General features: G+C 34.0%; 1 pseudogene; it reads right to left on the bottom strand.

Annotated features, from left to right (window-relative positions):
* Positions 1-18821: 18821 nt before the first annotated feature.
* Positions 18822-21748, bottom strand: LOC149221507 (uncharacterized; annotated as a pseudogene).
* Positions 21749-22439: the final 691 nt, after the last annotated feature.

Raw genomic sequence — 22439 nt, forward strand, 5'->3', positions numbered from 1 at the left:
AAAAGAAATGTGTCTTCCTTCTTGCATTAAAACAAGACCAATTCCATATCCTGATTCATCACATTCAACAATAAAGGTTTTTGTGAATTTTGGTGTAACTAAGACTGGTGCTTTCCACATTGCCTCTTCAATATGTTTAAACGCCTTAGTTTCTTCTGGAGTCCAACAAAATGCATCTTTTTCCAGTAATGTTGTTAGAGGTTCTACTATTCTCCCATAATTCTTAGCAAACTTGCCATAATACCCTATAAACCCAAGAAATCCTTCAATATGCTTTAGGGTTGTAGGGATTTTCCATTCCTTTAATGGATTTAATTTGGTTAGGCTCTACATTAACACCCTCATGAGATACAATATGACCCAAATCTTCCACCTCCTATACTCTAAAGAAACATTTGGAGGTTTTTGCATATAATTTTTTTCCCTCCAATATTTTGAGCACCCTGTCAACATGTTGAACATGATCCTTCCAAGACTTGTTTTAGATTAGTATATCATCAAAAAATACTAACACAAATTTTCTAAGGAAGGGTTTGAAAATGGAATTCATCAAACCTTGAAATGTGGAAGGTTCATTAGTAAGGCAAAAAGGCATGACCAAAAATTCATAATGACCTTCATGAGTTCTGAATGTTGTTTTCGGAATGTCTTCATTCTAATTTGATGATATCCTAAAAGAAGATCCAGCTTGGTGAAGTAAATTGCTCCATGTAATTCATCCAATAATTCATAAATGACAGGAATGGGAAATTTATCTCTAATAGTGATCTTGTTGAGCTCCCTATAATCTGCACACATACACCATGATCCATCCTTCTTGTGCACCAATACTACTAGAGCAACGAACAAACTTTGACTAGGTTGAATTATACTGGCCTCTAGTATTTCTGCAACCATACATTCAATTTCACTCTTTTGGGAATAGGGATATTTCTAAGGCCTAATGTTTGGAGAAACACTTCCTGGAATCAAATGAATACCATGATCATGATCATGAATAGGTGGTAGGACTTTGGGAATCTCAAAGACCTTGGAATGATTGTCCAAAAAAATTTGGAGATCTAGAGAAATATATGATTTCGATGTTTGAACCTCTAGTGAGCATAATTGTGAAATTATGCCCCATTTTTCTTTTTTCATAAGGTTTGTCATGCCATTAGAGTTGATTATCTTTCTTGGTTTCCCTATGATACCCCTTAATTCAAATTCCTTTCCTTCCCAAAAAAAATTCAAGAAAATTTCTTGAAAACTAAAAGCTATGGTACCTAAAGATTGTAACCATTGGACTCTTAGTACAACACTAGCACCACCCATTGGAATGGAAATTATTAGAATATTAAATACATATTCCCCCATGGTAAGTTTTATATTATGGAACTTTCCAGAGCAATTTATAGTTCCTCCATTTGCAACCATCACTTGACACTCTGGTGCTAGATATAGAAAGCAATTTAATTCCTTAGTTATCTTACAATGAATTAAATTATGGGTACTACCTGAACCAATCAACACTACTACCTTTTTCTTTTTGACATATCCTTCTATCTTGAGAGTTTGTGGAGTGGCAATTCCCGCCAATGCATTACAAGATATGGTCGGATTCATTTCTTCTTTCTCTGGGGTCGGTTCCTAGTGTATATCCTCCTCTTTTGATGTTTCATATTCCTTTTCTTCCTTCTCTTCACTATCTATGTAAGATAATTTCTTCTCAGCACACTTATGACCTTTAGTGTATTTGTTATCACAACTGTAACAAAGCCCTTTTTCTCTTTTTTCCTCCAATTTTTGTGGTGTCAACCTTGTAGGTTGTGGAAGGCTATGAGCATCAACACTTACATATTTGTACTTGTGAGTAGTATACTTCCTTGTTGCCATAATATTGCTTTTATCTTTTCTTGCCACACTAAATTCCTTCTCCAATGAATCACGTTCCCAAAGGAGAAATTTGTGTTCGGTGTTGTCCTTTAGAGTCCCTATGAATACATCAATCCTATGCTCCTTTGGAATATCAATTACCCTTATATTAAATTTTTGGAAGTCCTCAATATGCTCTGCCATTGAACCCTTTTGTTTTAGATTTATCAATTGGCTAATAAAGGTGATGCTTTTTGTATCCTCATAATGTGTTATCATTTCCTCCGTAAAATTGACTAAGTGACAAGTGGTTTATGAGAACAAAGCCATTGATACCATACAAATTGATTGGGCTCTAAATATAAAGATGCAATCATGGAGATCAAAATATTTCTCCATATGTAGTATCCATGTTACCAAATCCATGCCATCAAACTTTCTCATATTGATATTTGTAATGTGGTCGGTCTTAAACCAAACATTGGAGTCTCTAAAATCATAATTCATATTCCTTTTTTCCTCATCATGATTTTCATGGATTATCTTGTCACCTTTGGGAAGTCTTTCTTACACCAACTTTGTCAATCCTTCCATCTTGACATTCATCATTGCTTCCATGTCTGCTTTTAAACCATCCTTCAAACCTTCCATGTCCCTTTTTATTTTACTTCTAAACCATCCATATTAACATTCATCATCTCTTCCAATTCATTTTTGGTTATTATTTACGAGAACTAAATTTGTTGCACTCGGTCTCATAATTTTGATATATCATGTTGAATTTCTTCCTCTTCTTCATGTGCCATAGTCAAGCTTTATGGTTACTTAATATGTGTCCATTTTTTTGATTTGAGGAATTTTGGAATCAAATAACGATATTTATACTTCACTATGCCCTTTGAATCACTTCAAACTTATTTTTTAAATAAAATTTATGTAAAGTTTAAAAAAATACACACTTTTTTCTTGTTTTTTAGAAGCTCGATATTGAAACTATTGTATCTCTGTAATTTCATCTCTCCAAGATTTGAAATTTCTTTTTGTGATTTCCCTCTAAGTCTACTTTCCAATACCACAAGTCAGACCAAGATTGGATTCTTCAAGATAAAGTTATGCCCAATCTCCCACAATGACCTGATTATGGACTATTTTAGTAGAGTGGACTTGTAGGGAATTCCACATGTCATTTTTTCAACCTTCAGCCTTGAATATGATACACGAAAAGCTACAGTCCGTGCACTTTCAGTAACTTTTTACGAAATTCAAATCTAATGCTCATACAGAAAGTTATGACACATTTACCTAGGCCACCTATTTGAAACTGAATTCTGGAGCTTGCAAAAACCATAACTTCCTTAGATCATATCTCATAAAATATAGCAAACCAAGATCTAAAATTTGCACAAGAAATTCACCAAGATTTTGGTCAATGTGGTTGCAATTTCATATTCTTAATACTCATATAAAAATGTTATAGCAAAAATTCCAAGATGACTTGTTTGAAGAAGCGAAGCCCTAAAATCCAAAGCTCTAATACCAAATTTTACGCAACCAACTCATAAAACATAAGAAAATATGGATCAACGACTTGAGAAAAATCCTCTTCGTGGGGGGAACCTCCTTTACATCACATAAATGAACAATTCTTGGACAATACAAATGATAAGAGCTCTTTGGTATATATAGGAGTCTAAGGGGTCACAATATAATCAGAGCCTACATAACAATAATAATGTAAGGGCACAACAATAACAATAGTGGGATTCTATGGGTCACAACAATAACAATATGGGGGCTACATGGGCACAACAATAAAAATAGGGGGCTACACTAGTATTACAGGGACATAACATAAAACACAATTTCACTGATCAACACAATAATACATAATTATGTGATTTTTCATTAATTCTAATAGAGCAAGAATAAGTATAGGTTTTTCATTGGTATTTTCATAGCACTCCTTTGGATCTTAATTGGATGTTTTCACACTTCACACAACACTCTTTCCACCCTTTTATTACATTGAAAATTCTCATACGTAAAAACATTTTGGTACCAAATACTAACAAATTCAATCTTTGTCCTAATATATCTAACAATCTCCCTAATTTAACCAAGTTGTTCTATTACATAGCAAACTAATTGACATTCATCAGAACCTCCCATCTATCTAGATACCTTCTAGAATTATATATAATATAGAAATTCTAAATATTACAAATTTAAATGAAATTTTGAGGAAACCAACTTCCTATAGTAAGTCTTTTGAGCTATAAAGGCTAATCATGAGTTTAAACCTATAAAATTCAATATAAGTTTAACTAGTATGATTCTCTTGCATCACATTTTAACACTAAACACTAAAACGACATCCCTTTGCACCATCAAAAATAATTTCTAATATTACTATTCATAAGTAAATTATAATTTTATTATTATTATTATTATTATTATTATTATTATTATTATTATTATATCTAGAGGAATTGGCAACTCGGTTGGTCTCATACTTACATTACATGGGGTCGATTCCAACCACTACCACTATAACCCCTAGGTGCCTACGTGTACCGCTTCCACAAACACGGGTGAATCGATGGGATTTGAACCTTGAACCTCCTCACACATAAGACTTCATTTTCATGACCATCACCAATTAAGCTACCCCTAGGAGATATAAATAAATTATTTATTATTATAAACAATGGATTGATTTTTTTAAACATGGCATACCATAACAATGATAAATATTTCTCTTTATCAAAAATTAACTCATCCACTTTAAAACTTTATTATCTTCATATTCAAACTTAATTATCTTCTTATTTATTAATTGATTAAATCTTTATTACCATTATACAACTTTTAAGGATTCCAAACTCGTGTTTATTGCGTATTAGAGGAATGTATTTGGAAAGGATGGCAAGAACATATAAGATATTTATATGTGTCAAGCCCTCTTAGTTGAACTAATGCAAATTATGCCATGATTTCAGAACATTGCATTACTTTATAACATATCTAAATTTGTTTAGAATGGGTTCAAATGAAGAATTTGGTTACCTAATTACTTGTCTATATTAACTTAGGTAAACTACAACAGATTACATATATAAAGATATGTAATCGATAGAATTGAGTGTATTATCTATTTTTAGGAGACTCGAAGCATTTTATTGACTCTCAGAGAGATATTAGCAGTTATTAATTAGTGTAATTATATAAATTAAATGGTTTGTAAATATCAATAGACATCAAAGAACTTATCTCATAATACATCTCACATTGCTAAGATTTTTATTTTAGTTTTGTGGAGTAAATGTTTTATTTCCTTCTAAACATGAATGTACATAGAAAAGTAGAGTATCTTAGGTCAATCTTTTGCAAGGAAGACTAGACCAACCAAAATTGCACTATCTGTAGAGAAGTATGAGATATCAAAATGATAAAAAAGACTGAAAGAATGAGATGTAAACTGAAACACAAGCCAAATAGTTCAGCAAAATAGACATAAGATCAAAATTCAAAATAAGCAGGGGCATGAAAAAAACTAAGTAGGGGGATTGGAATCAGTGGCAGCAACCTAAATTCGATATTCATTATTGTTGGGATTGGTGCTAGTCAAAGGAGGGATGCCCAAATGTTTCTCAATGCAATCCAAACATTGGTCTAGGTCTCTCAGGTGTCGATGGAGGTGCTCCAAAGAGTGGAGGATGTCAACTTTGTGCTCAAATCAATCTATCAGATTGCGATCAAGGAAAAAATTGAAGTTTCAGTATAAGTCAATAGTATACATGTATTGGTTGAAACGACTTTGAGTCTAGCCCACATCTGGCATCCAGACATCCAATTTGATAAGAACCTCAGAATCTAAAATTTAATGCCATGTTGAGGCTCCCTCACATTCCATATGAGAGATCTTGTCCTAAATGGGGCATGGAGTGAGCTCTTGAAACATGGCAGTTGTTCTTCTAGGCGTGGGTGGGAACGAAAGTGACCCCAAGAAGAATGTTCCTGATAATAAGTCACTCCTCGTAGACACGTTCCCATTTATGGGGCATGGAGGAAACCACAACAAGAGGAAAAAACAAAAATTCAGAGGCAGAGGGGAGAAAGAAGTTGGCCAAGAGAGAGAGGCCAGATAGGGAGGGGTAAGGAGCAGATGGTAGGAGACCAGATACAACCACAGAGTTAGGGAGGTAGGAGCTAACAAAAGGATATAAAGAGGGATAGTTATAGAGTGAGGGGGGAGACCAAGGTCAATCAGAGGGGTAAAAAAAAGGACATGCAAAGCTACCCAAGGAGAATCAGGGAAGACATTCGAGACCACAACTGAAAGGGAGCTATAGAGGAAGCATTCAGCCACAAGGGAAGCATAAGGAAAGTCTATAAATAGAGCACACGTGAAAAAAATAATACCATGGAAGGATTTCAAACCAGAGATAAATCTGACACAAGCCAAGGATTTCAAACACTCAAAATGATTTGCCAAGGCCTTGCTCTAAAAATATGCTTCAATAATCGTTGCATGCACTGCAATTTGAATTAGGAAGGGAAACAATGACACGAAATCAGTATACCATGGAGCAAAATTTGCAGTGCCTTTGGATCTCCAATGAGGGAAAGAGAAATTTCCAATTATGGAATGGCAAGTGATATTGCATAGCAAAGGGATTGAGCTTAGCCGAAGCTCACAAAAGTGAGTCAACCAATGCCCATGAAGTGAATTACATAGGCACTTAGAGGGGATGATGGACAAAGAAAGCCAAATTCTAGAGAAGCCAAGAATGACTAATAATGTTGGGAGGGATGTAATGAAAGGAAGAGGAATATAATTAAATTCGACACAAGCCAAGCCATGATAGGCCTAGACATCCAACTTGTAATAAATGTCACTTGCACAATTCATAATAGTTCAAGTGGCCAATGATGCACTCGCATGAAACCCCTCTAGTGCAGAAGTTAATAAGTCATGTTTATGGGGGCGTTCTCCCACATCCCCTAGCCACTTGGCTTGGTTGGGCAATGGCATCCCCCCCCTTTTGCAAACTCGTCACCCCATTCAAGAATCTCACATTGATAAGATTAAAAAAATCATAAAAAATAATTAAATTATAATTTTATATTATTATTATTACTAACTATAAAAAATAATTAAAATGGAGTAGTCTAACTAATAGAGGAAATGACTTTTTTGGCCGCAATCTAACAATACCGTTTCAGTAAGATTTTGATTTCTTGTTGTTTAAAGTGCACTTATGAATGCATAAATAGATTCAACACCCTAAAAAACCTCTGAGACACTAGAAATTTGTAGATTAAACAACTTAAATTTATTATTCTTAAAAATATCTATCGGATTTTCAGAAAAATTGACCAGAAAAAGTTCTCATGAAAGGGACATCTAGTCTATTAGTTAGAGTATCGGAGTTAAACATATATACATTTAAAAAACCATAAAATGAGATTTTTAACCAGAGAGATTCACTGTGACTTTATCATTGAGATTTTTAACTTATAAATAGCCTTTGTTACAATATCATAGACCAATATCATGACTTATCCGTACCACATGCCCAAAAAACTATGACTAATTTCATAGTCAAAATATTTACATATATTTTAGTTTAATTTGATTTTACAACTTTTTTAAAATTAAATTGAAAAGAAAAAAATATATATATATAACTACCTTTAAGATCAATTTAAACTTTTATCTTAATTGTTATGAAAAATATTTTATAGATATTCCATAAATATTAATTCCCTACCACTTATCTATTAACTAACAATTTCACCTAAAGGTGAAAAAGAACGTCGAAACAGTGCGATGAAGCAGTTGACTACTACCAAAACGAGGGTGAAGGCGTTGTTATTGCATTTTGTAGTTTACAACGAGCACCCATATGATATCAAAACCACCCATCATGAGAGCATGTTCATGGAGATTCATTTGCAATGTAAAATAGCCAAGGGGCACTCTGAGAGACTTTAATAATCGAAGAAATTGAGTGCCCACGAAGGAAATCATTCGACTTGAAACGATGGGAAGACACCCAACATTATTAACAGCCAGAAGGAAAACTATATTCGTAGTGGCGCCAGTGTCTTCCCAAAATTATTAACAGCCAGACGGAAAAATGCATGCGTAGTAACGCCAGTAACAGAGCAATCAACGCATTCTCTCCCGGAGGAGGAAGAGGAGGAGGATAGTGCCAGTAATAGAACAATAAACACATTCTCTCTCTCTCTCTCTCTCTCTCTCTCTCTCTCTCTCTCTCTCTCTCTCTCGGAGCAGCAGCCAGTAACAGAACAATCAACGCATTCTCAGGAGGACAAGGAGGACGACGACGACGACAACGACAATGACGAAGACTAAGAGGACAATGATGACGATGACGATGATGATGACAACGACGACAATGACGATGACGACGACTTATTCCACCTGTTTCTGTTGGTGCAATTTATAGAACGAAAACAGAGTAAATTATGTTGGATTCTAGGAATCTGTGCCAAGACGTGTATGAATGTCAAAGAAATTGTGAATCTGATCAAATGGACTGTGTTCAACACTACAAAAGCCATGGTGGGGCATTATTTTGAGGAGATGTTGAAGCACAAGCATGGATTGTGTGTGCTTACCCTAGGACAAGACCTTTCGAATGGCAACTATGCAACTCTTCACAAAGGAATAACGTAAACTTTGAAACGGGAACTATAAACTCAAAACAGGAACTCTAGCCAAAAAACCCCGTAAAAACATCAAAAACAGTGCTAAAAACGAAAAGTGTTGACGCTGGAATAACACCTTTTTTTTCTAGGGTAAATTTTCAACATGTTTTATAAATGGCAGTGAAAACCATTTTTTTGTGCAAAAATTGTCCAAAAAACACCCTCAAAACGAAAAGTGTTGACACTGGGATAACACCTTTTTTTTCAAAGGTAAAATTTCAACATTTCGAAATAATGGCGTAAGATATTTTATCATGACCCCGAAAAACATTAAAATTTAAAAAAAAAATTAATGAAAACATAAAATAAAATTAAAACAATGAAAAAACACAACAAAAAAAATAAAAAATAAAAATAGCAAAACATAAATTAAAACATATACTAAAAACAAAACATAAAATAAAAGTAAAAAACAAAAAAAAAAAATCAATCATAAAAATGTAAAAAAAAAACAAAATTAACGTTAAGAATTAAAAAACTAAAAAAAAAAATTATAAATTATAAACAAATAAATAATAAAAAAAAATTATTTAAAAAAAATGGATATATATATATATATATATATATATATATATATATATATATATATATATATCTTGTAAAACATAAAATTTAAATTAAAAAAAAAAATGGCAAAAGAAAAGAAACAAAAATATGGAAAAGAAAAAAAGAAAACATTAAAATAAACTACTAAAATTAAGATTAAAAGGTTGATTACTTAAAAAAAAAAAAATATATATATATATATAGAAAAGACAAAAAATAAAATAAAAAATGTTAAAAAGAAAATTATCTCATAAATCATCAAAAGATTATTAAAAAATTTTAATTTTTTTCTAAACATTTTTTTTTTATTTAAAAAAAAACATTAAAAAATTTAATTTTTTTTAAACAAATTTAATTTTTTTATTTAAAATTTAAAAGATTATTAAAAAAAAAAAATTAAAAATATTATTAAAAAATTTTGATTTTTTTAACGTATTTTTTTTATTTAAAAAAAAAAAAAAAAAAAAACGTTGGCCATCTGCTCGCCCGCCGCCCATGGTGGAGCAGCCCTGGGCTTTAAATTAAAATAATAATAATAATAATAATAAAATTAAAATATATATATATATATATATATATATATATATATATATATATATATATATATATATATAATTTTTTTAAAATTTTTTAATAATTTTTTTAAATTAAAAAATAATAATTAATTAATTAATTAATTAAAATTAAAATTTTTTGATCTTTAATTTTTTTGTTTTTAAATAAAAAATGTAGGCTTAATAATTTTTTTTTTTAATTAAAAATACATATTTCTTTAAAACTTTAAATGTTTTTTATTTTTTTTTAGTTTGAAAAGAAATATATATTCTTAAAATTTTCATATTTTTTTGGTTTTTTTTTTATATAATTTGAGTTCTTTTTTGTTTTTTTATTTTTTTTAAATGTTTTTAATATTAGTTTTACTAGTTTTTTATTTTTTATTTTTTAGCTAGTTTTATATATATATAGAGTAATTTTTTTATTTTTATTTTTGCAAATTCTTTTATGGTTTATGACATAATTTTTTTTTTTTGTCTTTATATATATATATATATATATATATATATATATATATATATATATATATATATTTGTTTTTTCTAAGTAATCAACATTTATAAAAAAATAAAACAACTTGAAAATTCATTAACTAATCATAATTTTAAAAAAATAAATAAATAAATTGGACATAATAAATTTTAAAGTGTGAAAAATAAGTCTTCTAAAAAAAAATGTATGTTGCATCAACATGTTTCAAAATCAGCGTGAAAATCACTAACATTTAAAAACAAATATTTATATTTGATACATAAGAAAATTTAAAGTGTCAAAAATATGCTCCCAAAAAAAAGAATTGTATTCTACATTACCACTTTTCAAAATTGGGTCACGTTTTTACTACCCCTATGAAATGGGTAATCGTATCGGTTATTTAAAGTGCCAAAAACTATGCTCTAAAAAAAATATGTGTGTTCTGCATCACCCCTTTTCAAAATCGGGTCAATTTTTTGCTATCTCTATGAAACGGGTAACAGTATCAGTTCCCGTTTCAAAGTTTACGTTGTTAAGGAGGGAACAAAGTTAGAGACTCTCTGGATCATGCAAACTTTTAATGCTTTAATTATTTCACTGTGGAAGGACATAAACCGCCTCACCATTGTTTCTCATAAATCAGCATTTAAGAGTGTGATGGAAGCTTTTGCAATAAAGTTGTAACTTGTGGAAACCTGTGTCGATAGATCTGCACAGAGAAGTGTGGATAGAATTTTATGGCATGGACCAGAGAAACATGCTTTGAGTGTTGATCATCACCAAATCTAAATTCTATTCATGTCAATCATGGATTTAGCGCTACGTGCTAGAGCAGTGTTGTTCAAGAAGGAGCAACATATCACTACAGGAATAACGCATTGGAAGAGCTTTAAATTGCTGGAGTTGTTTCTTTGGAGTGAGGTTTCCAAGCAGACTCTCAGGGATCCAGGAATCATTGATCGAATCATGAGACCCTCTGATCCAAAAAATGCACATAGTCATCAATGCCAAGATCGTAAATGAGCCCCGGATCCATTGCCTCTAACAAAATTGGGATCCAACGACCCCTCCTTACACAGAGTAGCCGTGGATTTGTTTTTTCCTGCCTAAAAAGCGTCCGCAACATCAACAAGAGGCATTGGACTTTGTGGGTTTAATCCTTTTCCACTGTACAAGGACGCACAATGTATGACCTCCCCATTGCCAGGGCCCCACAAGTGACAGCGACGCATTCAAATTTGGCAGGTTCTTGTCATAGTTTTATTGGTGGGAGGAGGACGAAATTAAAGTGGGGATTGAATGGGGTGAATAGTGTTTACTCACTCCAAATCTGGAAAAGAGAATGCTTTTAGCGTAATTAATAATAATTAAATTGAAATTATGAAAGTCTTATTCGAAAATAAATAAAACTATCCATGTAAAAATATAAAAATCCCTTACTAGAAATTCGAAGATTAAACAATTTAAATGTATGGTTCTTAAAAATATCTGTTGGATTTTCGGAAAAATTGACCAAAAAAATTCCTTAAAAGGGTTTTTTATTCTATTAGTTAGACTACTAGAATTGAATATATATACGTTTAAGAAAACATGTAGTGAGATTCTTAAAGAGAGAATCATCCCCACTTAATCATGAATATTTTTAACTTATAAATAGGTTTTGTCACTATATATATATATATATATATATATATATAGATATAAATTAATTTTGTAATATTTTTTAATTAAATAAAAAAAAATAAAAAAGACATAATTACTTTTAAAAATAAATCTATATCCTTTATCTTAACCATTATTAAAAATATTTTGTAAATATTTAATACCAATTAATTTCATATAATTTATTTATTAATTAATAATAATTAAATTAAAATTATAAAAATTCTATTCTAAAATAAATAATAAATAAAACTATGTTTTCAAAAATGGAAAAAAAAAAAAAAAAAAAAAGAAGGGGAAAGTATTCATTAAGAAAATAATGGTGGAAAATGCTGAAATGGCATATTCGCCATGCAAAAGAAAAGCCCTTCGAGTTAAAAATCGATAAAAAATGCATCGATCCCCTATATTGAATTGATTTAAATAATAATTACGACGTAAGGCGTTCCCCTTTGAAATCAACTCTCCTCTGAAGGTACGTGTACATTCATGGACCCTTGATTTAAGTGTTAGATGATTAAAATAATTTCAACCATTAGATTGATCTTACCGGTATTAAATTAGTTATTAGCAGGTCGACCGCCCTTGCTCACACTACTTCTTGCTCGGCACTACGCGGCAGGTCGACCGCCCTAGCTCACACTAGCACTACTTCCTCCTCCTAGCTGGTCACCCAAACCCTCATTCTTGTCCTCTGCCACCGCGAAATGTTGCTCTACAACTTCTCCAGGGTTTTTTGGTTTCTCTTCATGGTTTCTCAGGTAAGTGAGTTTCTGGTTTTTGTGTAACCTAGTGTAGATGCGTTTTTATTTTTCATATCCAACTTTTTGATATATGTGGATCATAACATATTTTCACTCTATGCAGGCTCTATTGTTCAATATTTGTTCTAAATACTAGATCGATTCCTGCATGATGGAGGTTTTTGATTGCACAGCTGTTTTGGAACTTTGGTTGCATAAAACCTAATGAAAGGATCTCTTTGAATCAGTGGAGAAATGGAAGTAGATCTGGGGTTGCTTGGCTCAGATTCTTTGTTTCTGACTGCCACATCGAATCCAATTTCTGATATCTATATAGAATCAAAATGCAATGAATACCTATTTCCTTTCCATGTGGGTTGTGAGAAGTGCATCTGGCAATTCCTACAAAATATGTCTCTGGCCAATTCAAGACATTTGATTCCGCAGTAGGGGAGGATGAGTAAGAGTGAGACTGGTACATAACAAGCCTATTGAAAGCAATCAAACTCAACATTCAGCTGCAATAACTTTTCAAGCCTAGCTGACAAATATTTCCATCTTATGGTAGAGTAACGAGATTGGCCCTTGTTACGCAATTGAGAGAGATTAGCTCACGGTTTATGGATCCTGGTTGCAATCATTTTAAAGTCGTGTTGCATATCTCCATTTCATGGTAGTGCTCAAACAAGATTGACACTAATGCATTTCCTGGAGGCACAAGAAAAACATAAACAGCTCGGAAGAGTTCAGTGAGAGATGGAAGAGGTCAGCCTTCAAGGGGATTTGGTTTCCTCCTTTGTGTGGCACAAGATATTGGAACCACTTACACTATGTGGGTGTTTGGGATGGTTATAATGATAGAGTGGATATCATTCCCAATGATCAGGGCAATCAAATTACTCCTTCCATGGTTGCCTTCACAAAAAATGAATGCCTCATCGGAGAGCTTGCTAAGAATCAAGTCGCTTTCAACCCTTAGATAAGATTTATTTTAAAGACCAATTTGTTTGGACCATGGAATGACCATTTTTATGTCTGTCCTTCATTATCTAAGTATAAATGGCATTTGTTTAAATTTACACCATGAATTCACAATTGTTTTCACTTGAACTATTTGCATGGCTTAGTTGTTGCTATAGGGCAACCATGCAAATAGTTCAAGTGAAAATGGTTTTCTTGATCATCAAAGGAACTTAATACATGTCCTACAAATTATGTTCATACATTCAATGATTTTCTTACGAACTTGATAAATATTCAATCATCAAAAAGAAAAATCTTGTCTCACAAACTATCCTTAATAAAATCGTGAGATTTTTCATTTCTTATTACTCCATTCCTGAAAGTAGATGAAATGAGTTTGTTTTGCATGCACATCAGCAGAGCATATAAATATATGAAAGAGGTTCAGTAGTTGTTTAGCATAGTGAAATCCCAATTAATCCCTTGTTCTATTGACCTGGATGCACTACCTATTAAGCAGATAGCACAGATAAAGGGTTTTGCATCAGCAGTTACAACTTTTGGTTTTGTCATTAAACACTTTTTCCATGCGGGGACCAATATACAGTTGTTTGCTTAATGTATTGAGTTATGATATGTTAATTTTTTTTGTTCTTCCAAGAAGCTCTGCGTATCAATGCAATTAACTTGCCTAGATATAATCTAGTGTCTTTTCTTAGAAATAGTTGTAATATTTTTCCAGACTTACCAAGTGGTAAAAGTGAGTTTCTCGTTTTTGTGTAACCTAGTGTAGATGCGTTTTTATTTTTCATATCCAACTTTTTGATATATGTGGATCATAACATATTTTCACTCTATGCAGGCTCTACTGTTCAAGATTTGTTCTAAATACTGGATCGATTCCTGCATGATGGAGGTTTTTGATTGCACAGCTATTTTGGAAATTTGGTTGCATAAAATGTAATGAAAGGCTCTCTTTGAATCAGTGGAGAAATGGAAGTAGATCTGGGGCTGCTTGGCTCAGATTCTTTGTTTCTAACTACCACATCGAATCCAATTTCTGATATCTGTATAGAATCAAAATGCGATGAATACCTATTTCCTTTCCATGTGGGTTGTGAGCAGTGCATCTGGCAATTCCTGCAAAATATGTCTCTGGCCAATTCAAGACATCTAACGCCGTAGTAGGGGAGGATGAGTAATAGTAAGACTGCTACATAACAAGCCTATTGAAAACAATCAAACTCAACATTCAACTGCAATAACTTTTCAAGCCTAGCTGACAAATATTTCCATCTTATGGTAGAGTAACGAGATTAGCCCTTGTTACACAATTGAGAGAGATTAGCTCATGGTTTATGGATCCTGGCTGCAATCATTTTCAAGTCGTGTTGCATATCTCCATTTCATCGTAGTGCTCAAACAAGATTGACACTAATGCATTTCCTGGAGGCACCAGAAAAACATAAACAGCTCGGAAGATTTCAGTGAGAGATGGAAGAGGTCAGCCTTCAAGGGGATTTGGTTTCCTCCTTTGCGTGGCACAAGATATTGGAACCACTTACACTGTGTGGGTGTTTGGGATGGTTATCATGACAGAGTGGATATCATTCCCAATGATCAGGGCAATCAGATTACTCCTTCCATGGTTGCCTTCACAGAAAATGAATGCCTCATCAAAGAGCCTGCCAAGAATCAAGTCGCTTTCAACCCTTCGAACACTATTTTTGATGCCAAGAGGTTGAGTGGCAAGCATTTATTTGATTCCTCTGTCCAAGCTGATAAGAGCCTTTGGCCCTTTTCTATTATTTGTGAATCTAATGATAATCCCTTGATCCAAGTAACTTTTAAGGGAGAAGAGAAAACCTTTGTGGTCGAGGAAATATCTTCAATGGTATTACTTAACATGAAATAAATCACCCAAGAATACCTGGGTTGTCAAGTGAATAAAGCTATCATTACCGTTCCCGCTTATTATAACAATTCGTAGAGGCAAGCCACTAAGTAGCAAAAGAAAATAATGAGGGAATAGAGATTCTCCGAAGGGAGAATTCTCCATAAATCATGTAGTGTTATGGCATATTCAATCGAGGAGGAGAGATCTCTTTTGCGTTGGAGTACATGGACGGTGGTACCCTTGCGCAGGTTCTTCAAGCCCACAAGAAAATTCGAGAACACTATTTGGCTGAGGTTTCCAGGTAGGTGCTCAAGGGCTTGCATTACCTGCACCAGAACAAAATTGTTCACCATGATATAAAGCCCTCCAATTTGTTGATCAACAAGAGAAGAGAACAACAATCTTGTGACCTGTCTCCCCTCCTGCAGTCTCTTCTCTGGGTTTCTTATGCATAATCTGAGTAATTTTATCAATGAATCTGTAAGGAAATCTCTTCTGTGGCCTTTCAATCTGATTTCACAAGGTTGGTTTTGTTTTTGCTTAGAACCAGTTCATAGGATAAGGACTTCCATCAAGCCTAAATGTTGTCACTGTATTTTCATGGAATTTTCATTGATAAGCCTCCATGGCCGTGGATCTGATACACTTTCCATCGTTGCTTCTTCCACTGCATTGTATTTATGTTCTTACAATTGTAACTTTTTATTAGTTGATGTATGCAGAGGATGGATTGGCTTGCATTCTTGTTCTTTAGTGTCCAATAATAGATAAGATTTATTTCAAAGACCAATTTGTTTGGACCATGGAATCACCATTTTTATGTCTGTCCTTCATTATCTAAGCATAAATGGCATTTGTTTAACTTTACACCATGAATTCACAATTGTTGTCACTGCTCAACGCATTTAGTTCACAGTCTTTAATATCTGCTCTTATTTTTTCAAACTTTGTAACTCTCAGGATGTTATATTCAAGTTGTTTTGATGGCTTAGTTGTTGCTATAGGGCAGCCATGAAAACAGTTCAAGTGCAAATGATTTTCCTGATCATCAAAGGAACTTAATACATGTCCTACAAATTGTGTTCATCCATTCAATGATTTTCTTACTAACTTGATAAATATTCAATCATTGAAAAGAAAAATCTTGTCTGACAAACTGTCCTTAATAAAATCCTGAGATTTTGCATTTCTTATTACTACATTCGTGAAAGTAGATGAAATGAGTTTGTTTTTCATGCACATCAGCAGAGCATATAAATATATGAAAGAGGTTCAGTAGTTGTTCAGCATAGTAAAATCCCAATTAATCCCTTGTTCTATTGACCTGGGTGCACTGCCTATTAAGCAGATAACACAGATAAAGGGTTTTGCATCAGTAGTTACAACTTTTGGTTTTGTCATTAAACACTTTTTCCAGGTGAGGACCAATATACAGTTGTTTGCTTAATGTATTGAGTTATGATATGTTAATTTTTTTTGTTCTTCCAAGAAGCTCTGCGTATCACTGCAGTTAACTTGCCTAGATATAATGAAACTCTGGTGTCTTTTCTTAGAAATAGTTGTAATAGTTTTTCGGACTTACCAAGTGGTAACATGAAACATTATGTTGTCAAACTCAGCAAGTGGTAACATGAAACATTATGTTGTCAAACTCAGCAAATGGTAACATGAAACATTATGTTGTCAAACTCAGCAAGTGGTAACATGAAACATTATGTTGTCAACAATCCAATGCAGCCAGATGGAGTTCAGTCGAGCAGAGAAGTACACTTATAGCCTTAATCAATGTGAAAATCAGATAAAATGACAGTATTGGTATAAAATCTATAAATCAATTCCAAAGACCAGGTGATGCCTCTGAAAATGAAAGGTTACTGTGTAATTTCTGGCAGGATTTATGTTGTTGGAGGCTCTCTGAGGAGAGATGCTTGCAGGGAAGCCATTGTTCATGCAGAGGAATATGTTCCTGACCTTGATTTATGGAGACCCATTGCAAATATGCCTAGAAAGAGATATGGTTTCCTGGGTGCTGTTGTGGATGGGATTTTTTATGTAATCAGAGGGCTTAAGTTTGGTAAAAAGAATGGTTTCTCATTACAGCCTTATGCTTATGCGGGCTCTATGGATTCCTATGACCCCAAGACTAATACTTGGCTCAAGACCAAGGCCCTGCCAATGGGGGGTTGTGTGATAAAGAGCCCCCAAAGATCTCTTTGGCAAGGCTCTCTGGTTTCTAGGCCTCGCCCATAACCTATACTTGTTTCTTAATCTGGCAAGTCTCTCTGGTTTTTAGGCCTGATCCAGGACATGTACCCTGTCGATTAAACTGATTGTTTAGCATGAAATACCAATCACAAGAGAAAAGATATAGACATTCAAAATAACCATTCCGTGATAAAGAAGCCCATGATTTCCTTGATAAGGCTTTTTGGTTCTAAGTTGATCCATAACCTATATCTTGTTTTGATTAAATTTGTTGGTTTGCATGAAACACTAGGACTGAGGAAAAAGACAACAACTCCCAATACAATATTTTTTTGGGGGCTCTTTATCATCAAAACCAGATATGATTCATGAACTAGTTAATGATGTGTCCAGGATGCTTTTTTTCTCTATTTTTCTTATATAGACAAAATGCTCTCTAATTTTGCTGCTTAGGGGCGCTAAGTAATCAACTTGAGAGAATATATCCTCCTCTGCTACTGTTATGGTGCTTACAGTATTTCATGAGCTAGTGCCTATATAAAAATACACCATCAATCTTGGAATAATATTACATCTAAGCCTCATAATGGCCTTGAATGGCACAGGAGGTTTGATGGAATTGATTTCAATTATCCATCAATGATTATGAATCCAATGATATATTGATCACTCTGTGTGAAGTCTCTGTGGTAAACAATCTGGAGACAAGCTATTTGCCTAAGATATTTTGCAGTTGGGCTACTAAAATGTCCTATTATACAATATACTTACTGGTTAAGGGAATGAAAATCTCGAAGGATTGTCTCTAATCCATTGTTTATTTTGAAAGTTATGCTACAACATAACAACTCCTATTAGTGCAGATATGGAGACTCTCAGATTCTGGTCCTGTGGTGAGTTGTTACCAAATTGGACTGATATCCTGATGTATTTGCTAAAGACCTAGTGGTCCTATTCTTTGTATGAACCCAAATGCTTCTATGCAAGGAACTAATGAAATGCTTCCATTGGGGTAGATGCATTTCCAGTCTAGAACAAACCAATAGAACCAGTTATATCTTGTACAACTGTATTAATCAAATGCTCTTGCATTCCAGCAAGGGAAAGAGCATTGTTGAACAATGCTTCTGATATTGGTGATATAATAAAGATAATGGTCACATGTCTAAAACCAAATCATTGCCCTAGAAAGGATATATGCTATTGTATGCAGAAGAGAAATCATATGTAGAGTTGGATGCAAAAGCACTAGGATTCCTCTTGAGATGGGGTGACAAAGTGACAACTACCACCTTCTTAGTTTCTTCATCTGGGCTGAGAGAAGCATCATTTCCACAACTTCCCTCATGAAAGGCCTATTTATGGACAGAGTGCTAGTGCATAGCAGAGCCACCCTTAACATCAGCATCATTTCTTCTCTATATGAGTCTGATATGCATGAATCCAGGACTTTGTTAATGTCAATGTTAATATGATTCCAAACCCATCTAACAATACCCAAGCCATCTCCAAATTCGACATCATTGAGTTTCTTGCAAGTCACATGCTCTAGCAAGACCACACCAGAGATGTATATGTCACTCTTCTCATTCACTTTGAGGGTGTAAGCATACTCTGCACACATATCAATCAATTGAATCAGTGGCTAGAATTGTGTTTTTTCTATTGACACATTTGGTTAATACAAACATATATGTCATAGCATTATCTATTTAACTAGAAAGTCTAACTCGGGGAAATATAGCCATATGAGCCTATAACTATTGACATGACATTCTCCTGACTCAGCTTCTCCACCATTTTAGCCAAACCAAAATCCCATTCAAAATCCAGCAATATATTATATGATTTAATGTCCCTATGTACTATTAGAGGGGAACAATCATGATGCAAGTAGGACAGACCCTGAGCAGCACCAATAGCAATGTTATAATGAGTAGGCCAATCCAGGGTTTCCCCTTCAGAATTATGAATTTGTTCATACAAGCAACCATTTGGCATGTATTCATACACTAACATATTAGAATCTAAACTAGAGATGCAACAAAGTAGCTTGACAATGTTGGCATGCCTAATCTTCCCTAAAGTGTCCACCTCTGCTTGAAATTCCTTGTCTTGGCCCAACTGTAGTTTCCTGTTGTTCCAGATCTATTTCACAGCAACAATAGTGCCATCTCCCAGTGTCACCTTGTACACTTTGCCTGCACCTCCACTTCCGATAACATTATTTTCTATCAATCTCTTCAAAATGTTTGATTCGTCAAATTCCAGCCTGTGAAAGGGTGTGAGTTTCCAAGAGAGTGTATTTGATTTAGATTGAACAAAATTCTTGTATGTCTTATATAGGATACCTATAAGAATCAAGCAGACTATGACCACCATAGCAATAACCGCAATCAATACCCTGTATTGATGATTCTCAGATCCTTTTTTATGTTGGAAGCATGAAGGAAGCTTTAATGGCCCACCTCCACACAGGCCAAGATTGTGAATAAAACTTTCATCATATGCCATATTATTGTAACCAATAGGTACAGAGACAGACAAGAGGTTTCCAGACACATTAAGAAAACTCAACTTGAGATTGTCTAATTCACGGGGTATTTCCCCTGAAAGCAAATTGTTTGAGAGGTCAACACTGTTAAGAACTGGCTGCGACCCAAGAGATGTTGGAATTGAACCTGTGAGGATGTTATTTGCAAGGTTAAGATGAGAAAGCTCTTTCCATGATATTATTGTCGTAGGGAGTACCCCATTTAACATATTATGGTCAAGTGAAAGACGTTGCAGTGACGATAATTTAGTAAGTTCCCCTGGAATAGTACCTGATAAACTATTGTGACTGGCTAATAAGTTGCTGAGAATCCACAACTGTGAAATGCTAGAGGGAATAGTTCCACTAAATTGATTGTATGATATCTCTAAAGCCCATAGATTGGATGATTTTGTGATTTGGCCAGGAATTTGGCCCTGGAAGGCATTGTTTGTCAATGATAAGTGTCCAAGGAGTGGAGAACTCCATAGTCCCAGATGAACCTCACCACTTAGTTGGTTATTCTCTACTCGGACAGCGGTTAGGTTAGGAAAATTTCCTAGAGACCCAGGCATTCTACCATTAAACTTGTTATTATATACAATAAAAGCTACCAGTACTCCACCTGCACAGACATTCTGCAGAAGAGGACCTGACAGCTCATTTGTTGATACATCAAACTCAACAAGTTTAGAAACCATCCCAATTCCCGAGGGCACTAGTCCTGTGAGCTTGTTGGTAAAAAGCTTGAGGTGGACTAAATTAGTAAGCTTATCAAGCCCAGAGAGTATAGATCCAGAGAGATGGTTGTTGTTTAATTGCAGTGTCTCTAGGTTTCTCAAATCTCCAATCCCAATGGGGATGCTTCCATTGAGCTCATTGATAGACATATCCAAATTCACAAGCCTCTTAAGATTGTTGATATTGTCTGGAATTGGTCCAGATAAATTGTTATAATATAGAATCATATTTGTCATGTTTGAAAGGGCCATCAATTTTCTAGGGATCCTGCCTGTCAAATGATTCTCTAAGAGGTCCAAATGCACCATATATGTTATATTTCCTATTGACTCTGGAATTTCTCCTACTAAATTACAATATGTCATCCACAACTGCTGCAACCTTGACAAGTTCCCAAGTTCAGGTGGGATTACTCCTTGAGACAGAGGGTTGTAGGCAAGTATCAAGTTTTTTAACGAAGAGAGGTCTCCAAGTTTTTTAACTATTAATCATGTTTCCAGGATTTTTTTTGCCTCTATTTTTCTTATATGGACAAAATGCTCTCTAATTTTGCTACTTAGGGGCGCTAAGAAATCAACTTGAGAGAAAATTATTTGTTTTTGTTAAATTTTTTTCCATATTCACAAATTGGATTATCACTCCGTGATCTGCATGAACTAATTAGCGACCAATTTTTGGGTGTAGGTGCTTGATATCGAACATCTTAGAAAAGATGTGAAGTGTCTCACAATGTATAATTTTTGTAAATGGAAGAGTATCAGTGGTGTAAGATGAATTTTCATGAGGCAGAGGCTTTGGTTTTACTCTTTTCTGCAAGAAATTACTTTCTTCCATCATTTTTGAATAAAATGAGAAAATTGAAAGTCCTCATAGTATTCAATTATGGGTCCAAGAGAGCCACAATGAAGGGTCTGCCATTTCTATCATCACTCACTCAGCTCAAGACTATTCGTTTGGAGAGGTTGATTGTGCCCCCACTTCAAGAGCACAGTAAAGTCTTACAGAACTTAGAGAAGTTATCTTTGAGCTTATGTGAAGGGCTTGGAAATATGTCCAGGTTCAATGGCATCCAGTCGAATCTAAAGCTTCCCATAATGCTAGATTTTAACATGGATCATTGTTGTGATTTGGAGGAGTTTCCCCTTGGCATTTGTGACATGTCTTCAGTTCAAAAGTGGTATATCAGTAAAAAACATTTTGAGATTCATGAACATTATGATTTTGAGAATTGTGATTTGAAAAAGTCTTTACTGCCAAGTATTCATTACATTCATCTTCATAAGCCATAAAACAGACGTTGTTCTTGCACTTTAAAGCATATTAGTTCACGCTTCAACAACAAAATATGCGTTTGATTGGTTTTTCTACCCATAGAATTTGCACTTATGGTTATAGTTGTATACATGACAGGGGAAAACACAATGTAAAGGTATGCCACTTGCTCTGAAGGTGACAGGAAGCTCTTTGCATGGTGAGCCTCGTCCAGTGTGGGAGAGTGCCAAGAAGAAACTATTAAATGGTGAATCAA

Source organism: Pinus tabuliformis, chromosome Q (assembly GCF_031772625.1).
Source record: "Pinus tabuliformis cultivar Carrire ecotype Pingquan chromosome Q, CPIR1, whole genome shotgun sequence".
Lineage (NCBI taxonomy): Eukaryota > Viridiplantae > Streptophyta > Pinopsida > Pinales > Pinaceae > Pinus > Pinus tabuliformis.